We start from the raw sequence: 14,332 nt of genomic DNA, 5'->3' as shown, positions 1-14,332 counted from the left end.
AATAGTGCCTGCTCTTCAGAGAGTGACAGATTCACACTACACTGGACCTTATTTTAGACTTTAGCTGCCAAACAAATTGGTGAAACAGTAAGAGAATAAACACATAGTAGCAGTAAGACAACAGTTTTACTGTAAAGTTCAACCAGATCCTTATTGGAAAAGAAAATATATCTGTATATATATATACATATATATATATATATATATATATATATATATTGCATAGACTATAGCACGGCAAGAAAGAGACCATTCGGCCCATTTGGGTAAATCAGTGTCTCCGGGATTCCCTGTTTTACTACAACAACAATAACAACATTATCTATATTTGTACACTACATGGAATTGCATCGAATGTACAGCAGAGAGACAGGGTCCTTTCGGCCCGCCTGGGTAAGGAAATATCCCACAGAGTTCCCACAGTGAGCAAGTGATCCCAAAGTGCAACCAGTGAGAGTGCCCCATTGATCCACAGTGTCCCAGTGACCCACAGTTCACCCAGTGATCCCACAGTGATCGCAGAGTGACCCAGTGATCCTACAGTGCATCCAGTGATCCAAAGTGTCCCAGTAATCCCAGAGTGTCCCAGTGCTCTCAAAGTGATCCCAATGATCCCACAGTGCAGCCAGTGTTCTCACAGTGCACCCAGTGATTGCACGGAGCACCCAGAGGTCCCAGGATCCAAACTGCATTTGTGTAAAAGTTGCAGAGACTTTCTTTGTACATATTTATACCAATATATATATATGTACAAAATATTTATATATAACATAGAATGGGTAAAGTAATTTCTCTGGTAACGCCACGAAGCTGAAACAAAATGGTGCCAGTAAGGCGGCCATCTTAAATAAAATGGAGGCCATTGTCCCAGTGATCCCTCAGTCAGCCAATAATTCCACGATGACCCACTGATCCCACAGTGTCACAGTGATCCCACAATGTCACAGTGAATCTGCAGTGTCCGAGTAATCCTACAGCAACCCGTGATCCCACAGTGCTCCCAGTGATCCCACAGTGACCCAGGCAAATCTCACGTGAGCCACATTGAGTGCAGCCCGTGGTGAAGGCCTCGGTCAGTTCGCTGTGGAGAGAAAGCCTCTTGTCCAAGGATTCATCCTCCTCCCAAAAATTGTCTTTCCACATCTTCATGTTACAGCATTTCCACAAAAAAATATCCGCTGTAGGGAGAGAGATGGTGAAAAGCAATTGATTAAAAACAAAGCAAGTGATTGAAAAGGCACAGCAAGTGCCCAGAGCTCCCTCACACTCACTCACTCACACACATTCACACTCACTCACTCACTCCATTAATCAGGCAGGCAATCTCTCAGCAAACACCACTGACAAACAAACTCCCCAGTTACAAAGCAGAGAATCAAAAGAAAAGAGAGAAAAGTTGCGAGAGAGAGAGAGACAGAAAGGCACTCAGGGCAGACTGAAGAGCACAAGTTGCTTCTCTCTCTTTCGAATACAAGTTTGCAGGGTTTTCTCTCCTGCTTTGCCACTCACTCCCTCACTCACCCACTCCCCCTCACCCCTCCCCTAAAAAGTGCTGGTCTGTCAGCCTGTCCTAGTTCCTGTTTGCTGCAGGGTCCAAATTGCCCCGTGCTCATTTTCTCTTCTGTTCCTGGAGCAGGGGACACAAACTCTGGGCAGTTTTTGCTACTTCACCCTTGATGTTGCAGTTTGCAAAGGTGAACGAGCTTTCCCTTTGCTCTTTTCTCTTGTTTTAATTAGCAGAGGACAAAAAGCCTGTAGTTTGTGGTCAACTTACAGTTTGTGGCTTTTTCCAATCAGCCAAATATTTCAAATAAATTCATGACATATAAAATAGCCAACGCAAAAAAGTTTTTTTAAAAACCTAATACACAGCAAGATCCCTCACTCAGTTGCAGGGTCAATCTCTCAGCAACATTCATTTACACGGAAACAAAGCCCAGTTTATAAAGGAGAAGAATCTAAAGAGTAAAAGATTGAGAGACAATCTTTGTCGACATCAACAACTTGTATTTATATATTACAGCAACTGCTATAACATCAATTTGTTTATATATTAGTGTATGTGTATTATTACAACTACTGTTACAAAGCTTCCATAAGGGCAGTTGGGGAAAAACAGAGCGGGAAATGGGACTAATTGGATAGCGTTTTCAAAGAGCTGGCACAGGCGCAATGGGCTGAATGGCCTCCTCTTGCACCGTACCTGCAATGAAACCATGAACAACATCTTCAACGCCGTGAACGTGAAAAAAAATGGCCACCAGTAAGGCGGCAATCTTACTCAGCAGTAAGGCGGCCAACTTACTTGGAGGGCAAGATGGTTATATTGAGAAAATTGGCCGCCATGAAGCTTAAAGAAAATTGCCGGCCTGATCCTTGAACTAAATGGCCGTCAATAGGGCATCCATCTGACTGAGTGGTAGGGCAGCCATCCAACTGAGGGACAAGGCCGCAATGAATTTTAATCAAAATGGCCACTCTGACCTTGAAGCTAAATGGTCACCAGTAAGACAGCCATCTTACTGAGGGGCAAGGAGAAGCTTGTTCTGGTGAGAGATACGGAAAGGGTTAATTTGCTGTCCCTGTTAAATCACTGTTGCATTACAGTTAAAGATACAAACTGAGTGAGAATCGCACTGGCTGGTGTTTAACACAAAGACAGCGGTTCAGTGAGGTAATTAAACAACAAATGTGAACTTCGGCAAAAAAAAGATTAACATTTGGTTATTTGGACGTAATGGTTAAACAAAAGGAGAGAGCAGACATTCGGAGGAAAGGTCCGATTAGCCATTTTGTGTAGAGAATGTAATTCTAGCTTCTATTAAATAAATCAGAGTAAAATTGGACTCAATCTGAATGTCGTTCTGATCTGGGATTTAATTCATTTCTCCATTATTCATATTTTTCTTCAATCTGAAACAATAACAGTATTTGTAACAGAAACAGAACAGGAGAGTGCTGCAGGACCCTGTCCAGTATATTATCACTGCAGCAGAGGTAAAGCTACAGTGTGATTTATTAGAGAATCCAGCAGCTCGCTGGGAAAGTTACACATCGTCCAGATGGAGGAGCAAAAAGGGGCAAAGTGGTTTTTACTTTAATTTGGGGCAATGACTTTTTATCTCCACGAGGTTTAGTTTTACATTTAATTAATGGGCTCTTTTTCCTAAACAAACTTTAGGCACAAACCATGGCTTTATAACGAAAACAATCATTTATTATTAATTCAATAGAAAAAGAAATGACATTAGAATTTAAACAACACCTTGGGTTTATGTCCGATTTAGAATTGCTTTAACAAAAATAAAACAACACATTCTCAATTCTCAAAATGCATAACCGTTTGGAAATCAAATGTCTATCTTAGAGTTAGTCCATAACGAAAGTTATGTACTGATGGTTGGCTCAAGCTTGCCGAGAAGATTCCAGGTATTTTGATGGATACCGTTGTCGTGTCGCGTGACTTTTTCTTATATCCAGGTCATCTGCTTCACAGGCAATCTATAAACCAGCATCGAGGCATCAAGCTGGGAGGCAGCGAGCAGTCAGGAAGATTCCAGGTGAGGTGGTGCTGCCAGGAAGCGAAAAGTGAGGTTGGAGCAGTTATGGTGGATCTGTGTCTCTCTCCACTCAACTTCTGCCCAGCTTTTAAAGACCGTTTCTACACAGAACAACACCTCTGGGACGCTGGCTTGTCAACAACAGGTTCCTAAAAATACAACCCACGATTGATTGACACTTCACTTGTTTTCTCTCAGTGTCCACAACGTAACCAAGTTAAGTCGGCAGGAGTTCAAACGACCTCTCGCCCCCCTGGAATCGTTCTTGTTGCTATGGTGATCTATCCCCTGCTGTCTGATCTTTTACAATGTGTCATTAACAATCCTTTCAACAGCCCTTCCACCTTTTAAGCGTCCTTTTCCTTCAGACATGCTGAAGCCGATTTAGTCTCAGGCTTTCGTTTATCGTATGATTATTTACTACACAGAGCAGCTGGGAAACTCCTGCAGTAAGTAATGGTCAGGGTCAGGTACACAAGGCTGAGTGACTTTATTCTGCAGCCTCCAGGCATCATCTTTAGAAATGTCAAAATTAAATCCACAAGATTGTTACCCCAGAACAAACATGAACTGTCTGGCCTGCTTCATCTGCTGCTGTTCTGCTGGTCAGCACTCTCACACACTCCAGGCTGATTACACAGTTTCTTTGTTTATTTAATGCTTTCTGAGACCTATTTTCACTCCCGTCTCTACCCTCCTGTCACTTTATATGTTTGTCCATGTTTCACCCTGTCTGTTCTCTTTTTATATGGTTGATCTCTGTTTATTTTCTGCGTGTTTTTCTATCTTGTTATTTCCACTTCTACTGTAATTTCAGTCTCTGTCGCTGTTTATCTCTCGATCTTATTCTGTTACTCTTAGTTTTTATCTGTACGCCTCCCTTTCTCTCTCTCTCGGTCTGTTTGTCGCTGCCTATATCCTCTCTCTGCCTTCTCTGTCTTTTTCCCATCTGCCTCCCTGTCTCTCTCGCTCGTTCTCTCTCTCTCTCTCTCTCTCTGACTTCATCTGTCTTTTTATCTTTCCACCTCTCTCTCCGTATCCTTCTCTCTCTTTCTGTTTTCCTCTGTCTATCTCTGTCTTTGTTTCTCCCTGTGGATCTACTTTTCCCTTTTATTTCTCTCTATTTCTTGCTGCTTCCCTTTTCATCTGTCTTTATTTCATTCTGTCTGTTTCTCACTCTCTCCAGCTCTGCTTCTGTTTACTTCTTTCTCTCTGTTTCTAGTTTACTTTTCGATCTCTTCTTTGCATCTGTTTCTGTATTTCATTGCATTTCTTTCAATATCTGTTTTAATCTTTGTATTTCTCCCCCTCTCCTGTTTTCTATTAGTCTCCATGCTTTCTATTCCACTTTCTCTCTTTCTGTTACTGTCTCTTTATGTCTTACACTCCCCTGCTCTGCCTCTCCCTCAGTCTCTAGTTATTTTAAATGGATTTCCTCCGTCTATTTACCTCTCCGTTTCTATCACGTTGTAATTCTTTATCAATGTCTCTCGTTCGTTCCATCCATGTCTGCTTTCTCTCTCTCTCTCATAATATATGTGCTTTCTTTCTGTCTTTATTTTTCTCTCCTGTCTTAATAACTCTCTCTTTATTTCTCTGCATCGCTGAATAACTCTGTCTCTGCCCTTATTTATTACGATCTCTCTCACATTCTCTGCCTTTTATGTGAATCTGTCTGAATTTTCTGCGCTTTTTAAATCGTTACATGTTTTTTGTCCGTGTGCCTCTCTCCGTCTGTCTCTCTCCATCTCTCTGTCGTTCTCGCTCTGTCTGACCCTCTCTGTCTGTCTCACTCTCTCTGTCTGCCTCTTTCTGTCTGTCTTCTCCCTCTGTCTCTCGCTCTCTCTGTCTCTCTCTGTCTTTCTTTCTCTCTGTCTCTCTCTCAATCGGTCTCGCTCTGTCTGTCTCTCGCTGTCTGCCTCTCTCTCGCTCTGTCTCACTCGCTCTGTCTGCCTCTCTCTGGCTCTGTCTCTCTCTCTATCTCTCTCTGACTGTCTCTCTTTCTCTCTTTCTGTCTCTCTCTCTATGTCTCTCCCTCTCTGCTCTCTCTCCCTTTCTCCCTCTCCATTTATATGGAGTGCGCAAATTCCAATTAGACCCTAAACAGCTACTTTAATTCCCAGCTTTGCCCATTTATCGGGGTGGTGATTTAATTCAAGTCCAGCTGAGCTCCTTCGTGCTGACATTTCGAGCAAAAATTCAAGTGTCGTCTGTGGAGTAAATGCTGTCTCAATTGGTCAGATTATCAATACAATATAACATCAGAATCAGATTTAATATCATTTCAGGACTCTGTGCTGTTAATATAAAATATAATTTCTATCCGCTGGGAAGTGTAGGGGATGGAGAATGAAATGGGATTTAGTTCTAGTGCTTGAAACCCTTCAGCTCTTTCTATCGTTTCATTTATTTAACAATTAGATTGAGTGGGCATTTCACCCCGTTCTTCAGCTCTTCTCTGAATTTAGTCTGGGTCAGGACATAAATACACGTGTTTGTGCAGGAACTGAGAAGCTGCAGCATCTTTGATGAGTGATTTGTGATATAACAAGGGTCAGTGTGAGAGTAAAATGACCGAATGTCTGCAATTCACATGTAAATGTAAAAGACAACCTGTGTCAGCCACAACAGAATAAAACTGCCCGATATACTGAAGAGTAAAATGATGGATTTCTTTCGGTTCTCCATCTCTGCATCACTCTGATTCTCTCCATTGCTGCGGCCCCGGAGTCCCCTGCGGACTAGACTGGACACTAAAATACGCCTGACAGTCAGAACATTGAACAGAAAAATCAGACAGACCGGGAGACAAGGGGTTAAAATGAGGTGAAACATGTCAAATGCGGCCCATGCGGGGGAAGTACGGAAGCTCGGTTTACCCACACAAAATCAGGGAACATTATCAATTATAAATTGAGGTTCATATATAAAGTACACGGGGACACTTTCTAAACAGCCCAGCACACTCACTGTTCCCAGATCCACAGCCGCCGTTCTCTCGGTGCAATATTTAGTTTTCAGCTTCTCGCAACAAATGGCCACAAATCGATCAAAGGTGAAAGCGACTGTGAGCCAGACAGAAACCACCGTGGTTGCAAAACCCAAGAACCTAATAAAACTACACACGGGAGTGATGTCCAGGAATGACACTGGGAAATACATCACATTAATCACCGTCAATATCGGATCAGTGATAACGACCAGGAGATCGGCCACTGCCATTCCCACCAGGTAGCGACTGATACATTTGGAGAGACCGCACTTTCCTCGGGACAGGATCACAATCGCCACCAAGTTAACTGTAAGAGAGAGAAAAGGAAGCAGAGAAATTACTGATCAGACCTGGAGCCAAAGCAGCAGTTTGAGAGGATCTGGGGTGAAATTTCCCGCTTTGTTGCTGCATCGAAGGGTGGAAAGTGATTCATTGACCTGGGCAGCGCTTTCGGGCAGAGAGATGTTTTTTTTAAACACAATGATCAATAACGAATTGGGAGATGAATACAGGAAATGAATAAAGTGAGCACCGAATCCAATGGAAGGGCTGCGTGAGGGCACAGTGCGGTGGGGAAGGGAGAAAGGGTTTTGAACACCGGCAATCCATCGGATTAAAGCCGCATTTGGGTTCCAAACGGACGGGGAAGGAGAAGGAAAGGTGAGGAAGTTGAGGGGACAGGGGGAGAAGCAGCTTGTGTGTTGCTCTGGTTTAATAGAGTCGACAGTGAGTGAGATTGGGAAGGAGTCCAGGAAAAGAGTAGTGTCGATGAACGTCTGCGGGCTGGAGGTGAGTGAGGAGCAGATGGTTTGGGAAAACGGACAAACTGAAGGAACCGACGAGGAGACAGAGGATTCACTGCAGTGGGAGGATAGGCTGGGATTCACAGGGAGAGACTGCAGCAGAGTGTTATATGAAATCTAATCTATAGGTCCCACGAACACAATCCAACTAATACATTCAACAGTTCATTTATGTGGTTATTGGTGTCGGGGAACATGTGTTGGGTATAAAATGTCCAAAATAAATTTAATTTGCACATTCAATTAAACTTAAAATGAAAATAATTAATCAAATCAACCACGTTGTTTATTGAATTCAGGCTAGCTTTAAAAATACAGAATCCGAATATTTCATTATGATCAAGAAATTACTGATTCTATCATTTAAGCAAATTCTAATTATGTTTAGTGTCAAGTTGGAAAACAAGGAACATTCACAAAAACAGACTGAGGACCTGAGGGATATAAACATGAGGAGCGAGTCCCACAATAAAAACTCACCCAAACTGACCGCATCATAATAACACCTTCAAATCACATTTTCTCTGTTTAATTGTACTGGAAGTTTCAGCAGTTCATTCTGATGAATTATTCACACCACAGCCTCTCGCTTTCCCTCTCAGTCGCCCTCTCTATCACTCACTCTACACTCTTTCCAAAGTAGATTTTCATATCCGATTAAATCCTATCATCCTGTTCCTGCATTCTGTTCACCAGCCCCGGGTTCCACCGATCCTATTTTCAGTGTCAATTTGTTAAATAGTGAAGCCTCTGTGGAATAGTTTAAAATTTCTACCGATCATCCAATTCTCCACCTGTTCACCTACACTGTTCACTTCCTCTGCAAATCATGGAATAAACAGAATCAAATGCCTCTCCCAGGCAGATCTCACAATAATTGAGATTCCTTCTCCTGTAATTATGAAGTGAAGTGATAGATGGCGGGATTGTTCAATTAACAAAACGCCAAAATTACACGTATAATCTACAGAAGGGTTCTGATTCCAACAGGTACGGTGCAAACTGAGACAACATAACATCAAAACATTTCATTTCACAGCGAAGTCCAGTGACAGTCAGTGAATTCATCCACAGTGAAGCAGAGAATGAGATGTGAAAGAATGAGCAGAAAACTCAGTTCAGTAACCAGACATCTGAAGCAGCGTCAGATACACACATAATGAAATAATGTTTCATAACAGTGATCACCAATAAATACCCCACTGACCTGGCCCAACACCCATACCCCACTGACCTGGCCCCACATCCTACCCCACTGACCTAGCCCAACACCCATGCCCCACTGACCAGGCCCCACATCCTACCCCACTGACCTGGCCCCTCACGCATACCCCACTGACCTGGCCCCACACCATTACCTCACCAAACTGGCCGCACACACACACACCGCACTGACCTGGACCCACACCCATACCCACCGACCTGGCCCCACAACCACACCCCACTGACCCGGCCCTACACACATACCCCACTGACCCGGCGCCACACCCATACCACTCTGAACCGGCCCCACACTCATACCGCACTTACCTGGCCTCATACCCATATTCAACTGACCAGGCCCCACACCCATACACACTGACACGACTCCGCGCCCATACACCACTGATCCGGACACGCTCCCATAAATCACTGACCCGGCCGCACACCCATACCCACTGAACCGGCCCCACACCCATACCACACTGACGTGGCCCCACCCTTACCTCACCAACCTAGCCCCACACACAGACACACCGCACTGACCTAGCCCCACACACATACCCCACCTCCCTGGCCCCACACCCATACCCCACTTACCGGGCCACGCGCTCAAACCTCACTGACCCGAACCCACACCCACACCACATTGACCTGGCCCCACAACCTACCCCACCGACCTGGCCCAACACCCATACCACATTGACCTGGCCCAACACCCATACCCCACCGACCTAGCCACACACACCAACACCCCACTGCCTTGGCCTCACACACATACCCCACTGACCTGACCCCACACCGATATCGCACTGACCTCGCCCCACACCTGTATCCCACTGACCTGGCCCCACACCCATACCCCACTGACGTGGCCCCACACCCATACCTCACTGACCTGGCCCCACACCCATACCCCAATGATCTGGCCCCACACCCATACCCAGTGACCTGGCCCCACACCCATACCCCACTGACCTGGCCCCACACCCATAACCCCACTGACCTGGCCCCACACCCATAACCCACTGACCTGGCCCCACACCCATACCCCACTGACCTGGCCCGACACCCATACGCCACTGACCTGGCCCCACACCCTACCCCACCGACCTGGCCCCACACCCGTACCCCACTGAACTGGCCCCACACCCTTACCTCACCAAACTGGCTCCACACATACACCGCACTGACCCGGCACCACACCCATACCCTCTGACCCGGCGCCACACCCTTACCCTCTGACCCGGCCCCACACCCATACCACACTGACGTGGCCCCACACACCAACATCCCACTGCCTTGGCCTCACACACATACCCCACTGACCTGTCCCCACACCGACACCGCACTGACCTGGCCCCACACCCATACCACACCTCCCTGGCCGCAAACCCATGCCCCACTGACCGGGCCACGCGCCCATACCTCACATACCCCATTGAGCTGGCCCAACACCCATACAACACTGACCTGGCCCTACACCCATACCCCACTGAACTGGTCCGACACCCTACCCCATTGACCTGGCCCCACAACCTCCCCCATCGACCTGGCCACACACCCTACCCAACCGACCTGGCCCAACACCCATACCCCACTGACCTGTCCCCACACCGACACCGCACTGACCTGGCCCCACACCCGTATCCCACTGACCTGGCCCCAAAGCCATACCCCACTGACCGGGCCACGCGCCCATACCCAACTGATCTGGCCCCACACCCATACCTCCTGACACGGCCCAGACACATACCCCACTAACCAGGCCCCACACCTACACCCAACTGGCCCGGCTCCACACCCATTACTCACTGACCCGGCCCCACACCCATACCCAACTGACCCGGCCCCAGACACAAACCCCTCTGTTCTGGCCCCACACACATACCTCACTAAACCGGCCCCACACACATACCTCACTAACCTGGCACCGCACCCATACCTCACTGACTCGGCCCCACACCCGTACCGCTCTGACCCGGCCCCACACCCATACCGCACTGATCTGGCCCAATAACCATATGTCACTGACCTAGCCCCACACCTGTACCCCTCTGATCCGGACCCTTGCCCATACCCCACTGACCTGGCCCCACACCCATACCCCACTGACCTGGCCCAACACCCATACCCCACTGACCTGTCCCCACACTGACACCGCACTGACCTGGCCCCACAGCCATATCCCACTGACCTGGCCCCACACCCACAACACACTGACCCGGCCTTGCGCCCATACCCCACTGACCCGACCCCACACCCACAACACACTGACCCGGCCTTGCGCCCATACCCCACTGAGCCGGCCCCACACCCACACCGCACTGACCTGGCCTCACACCCATACCCCCTGACACGGCCCAGACACATACCCCACTAACCAGGCCCCACATACATACCCATCTGACCCGGCCCCACACCCATAACTCACTGACCTGGCCCCACACCCACACCTCACTGCCCCGGCCCCACACACATACCTCTCTGCTCCTGCGCCACACCCATACCCCTCTGAACCGGCACCACACCCATAACCTTCTGACCCGGCCCCACACCCATACCCCACTGACCTGGCCCCATACCCATATCCCACTGAACTGGCCCTATACCTGTATCCCACTGATCCTTACCCGTGTCCATATCCCACTGACCGGACCAGGCGCCCATACCCCACTGACCCGGCCACACACCCACACCCCACTGACCTGGCCGCACACTCATACCCCCTGACACGGCCCAGACATATACCCCACTGATCAGGCGCCACACCCATACCCATCTGACCAGGCCACAGACCAATACTTCACTGGCCCCACACCCATACCCCACTGGCTCGAACCCACACCCATACCCCATTGACCCGGCCCCAGACCCATACCACTCTGAACTGGCCCCACACTCATAGACCTCTGACCCGGCCCGACACCCACAGCCCACTGACCACGCCCCACACCCAGACCCCACTGACCCGGCCCCACACCCCACTGACCCGGCCCCACACCACACCCCGCCGACCGGTCCCCACACCCGCACACCACTGACCCGGCCCCGCACCCCACTGACCCGGCCCCACACCCACACACCACTGACCCGGCCCGACACCCACACCCCACTGACCCGGCCCCACACCCACACCCCACTGACCCGGCCCGACACCCACACCGGACTGACCCGGCCCGACACCCACACCCCACTGACCCGGCCCCACACCCACACCCCACTGACCCGGCCCCACACCCACACTCCACTGAACCGGCCCCACACACACACCCCACTGACCACGCCCCACACCCAGACCTCACTGACCCGGCCCCACACACAAACACCACTGACCCGGACCCACACCCCACTGACCCGACCCCACACCCACACACCATTGACCCAGTCCCACACCTAGACACCACTGACAGGGAACAAGAGGTTATTCTACAAGTTTAATTTCTGAATTATGAAGTTTGATGTGTAACAGGAAGTGAATGTGACAGGAGACGAGTGCAGCATTAAGTGTGACACTTACAGGAAGTGTGCGTTAGAAATAAGACTTTTATTTCATCACTAGTGCATCTCGATGGTCTTGCTCATACTGGGCCAGATGAACTGGAATGTGTTCTCACTGTTTGTTGAAACAGGCCAGAATGGGAGGCGGACATGTGTGAATGTTCACTATAATACCAGCAGTGCTGGGAGGACTGAATAACTCGTGGAATAATAATCTCCATTAAATAAGTATTCACACAGGAGTTATCAATTTCAGAAAAGTATTATTAAACCATGGCAACAGAAAGTCTTATGAATTGTACATATCTGCACAACCTACTGCTGTACTTTAATATTATTTTTCTGGATTAATAACAACTCTTCAAATTTTTTAATCGTATCTACTCCTGGTATGCCGAATACATAGATATGAGTTTATACTGAATGTTTCATGGTCTGAATATATCGATAGGAGTTTACACTGAACGTGTCATGGTCTGAATATATAGATAGGACTTTTCACTGAATGTTTCATGGTCTGAATATATAGATAAGAGTTTACACTGAATGTTTCATGGTCTTTCGGATATAAATTGGAACCAACGCCTCTTGTACTGAGATCTGACAGATTGTTACCCTGGCAATAGAGGAACTCACTCAACCAAAGTTACTGAAAAGGACATAACAAAAACACCATCACGTGTTTGGAGTTTCGGAAAGACGAAGATTAACCCTGAACATTCAGACAATTTTTCGAACCATGAAGCTGCGATTCCAGCAACGGATTTTTTACACCACAAGGACTGATATTGGGGCTTTACTGAATTCACTATCAGTTCCAGCTCGACAGAACATTAAGCAGCACCGCATCCACAGAAGGACTTCGATAAAACAGTCACATTGTTAAAAGCAGACACCGCCTGCTCTGAAAATCTGATTGTCTTAAACCATCTAAACCTGTAACTGTTAACATTTAAATTACTGAAACATCTGATCGTCACATTCTTTGTACATCTGGAATGTTACAAAATTTGGATAAACGACATTTCTGGAAACTCCAGTTAGTGTTTAAGATGGTGTTTATATTTTCTACTAAAAGCAGACCCCATAATAATCAGGTAATTGTGATGAACGAGCACAGAAATGAATCTGAATTATATCGGGACAAACATCACTCTCAGTTTAATAAAACGACCCCTCGGCCGAGCCCGAGAGCTGGATCATGTGATCACCCAGAACATTTATTCTGACAACACACAGAATAATCAATTGGAAGAAATTTTACAAATCATTATTAGAATACGATTTACGTATCATTTTATCACCAGTTTATATTTTTAGTGATAATCATTTAATTCAACTGCAATTGTGAAATCCAGAAATAGATTTACTGATGGGAAATAACATTAAGTTAAACCCAGTATCCAGTTCAAAATTGTAAGATGATTGATTTTGATAGTTGGATATGAAGTATATTTGAATTCAGTTACACTGTCTGGTACTACATTAACACACAGTGTAATATCGATATTATGGGGGTCATAAAGGTGGGTTGTTTCCGAGTTGGTACTGGGGGCGGAGACACTGTATATCTGCTGGGCTTTGCCTCAGACTGGAGTCACCTCTTAGATCAAACCCCTTTTCTCTAAAACACACACAAGATTAATTTGTGACTGTGTGTTTTGAGACAGACACTGATCTCACTTCACATTACATTGCACGGCCTCATGCTGAATAATTGTCCTCGGTGATTAGACTCTCCCAGTCTCATTCTCACAATTTCCCCCCGAAGCTTTGTGGACTGTCTACAGGACCAGTGTTTATCTGAGGAAATGGGACTTTCTCTTACATTTCTCCCCAGTCGATCTATGGAAGCTCTTTGAATCGGAAGGGTTCTCTCTGGTTGCTGCTCTCACAATCCTGTGCTGGTTCACCTGCTGTTGTTCCTCAGTCTCCAATCCCTGTTTACTTCCAGCTGTGGACTTTACTGAATCACTCCGTCATTCACCGAGAGATCTAATTCTGGAAGGGCAGAAAATGAGACCAATACTGACAGTGTGGATGAGAATCTAATCGATAATTTCCCTCGCTACAGAAATTAATGTCCCTCACTGAATCCGCCCCTTCCATTGGTTCAAAACAAATGATTGATACCCCCACCCGCCAATCAGGGCCTGTTCCCACTCACAGACCCGCCCCCACATGTTTTGAACTGACAGAAAGGGCGGAAGTCACTCTCATATGAGAATCTCCATTGGAGTTTTTTGCGGATGTAAATTCGCAGGGTAGATGAAGGG

The 14,332-nt window shown here is 47.1% G+C and overlaps 1 long non-coding RNA gene across 2 annotated transcripts; it reads right to left on the bottom strand.

The window, feature by feature from the left end:
* Positions 1-1,997: 1,997 nt before the first annotated feature.
* Positions 1,998-14,124, bottom strand: LOC137315453 (uncharacterized). 2 transcript variants are annotated; one of them, XR_010961441.1, is made up of 3 exons: positions 13,885-14,124; positions 6,531-6,859; positions 1,998-3,709 (listed from the first exon to the last, which is right to left on the bottom strand). It is a non-coding gene; the product is annotated as an uncharacterized lncRNA (long non-coding RNA). The 2 variants fall into 2 exon arrangements; XR_010961442.1 differs by having other exon boundaries at positions 6,735-6,859; positions 13,885-14,121.
* Positions 14,125-14,332: the final 208 nt, after the last annotated feature.

The sequence above is a fragment of the Heptranchias perlo genome, unplaced genomic scaffold, assembly GCF_035084215.1.
Source record: "Heptranchias perlo isolate sHepPer1 unplaced genomic scaffold, sHepPer1.hap1 HAP1_SCAFFOLD_55, whole genome shotgun sequence".
Lineage (NCBI taxonomy): Eukaryota > Metazoa > Chordata > Chondrichthyes > Hexanchiformes > Hexanchidae > Heptranchias > Heptranchias perlo.
This window is presented reverse-complemented; position numbering and strand designations above follow the sequence as displayed.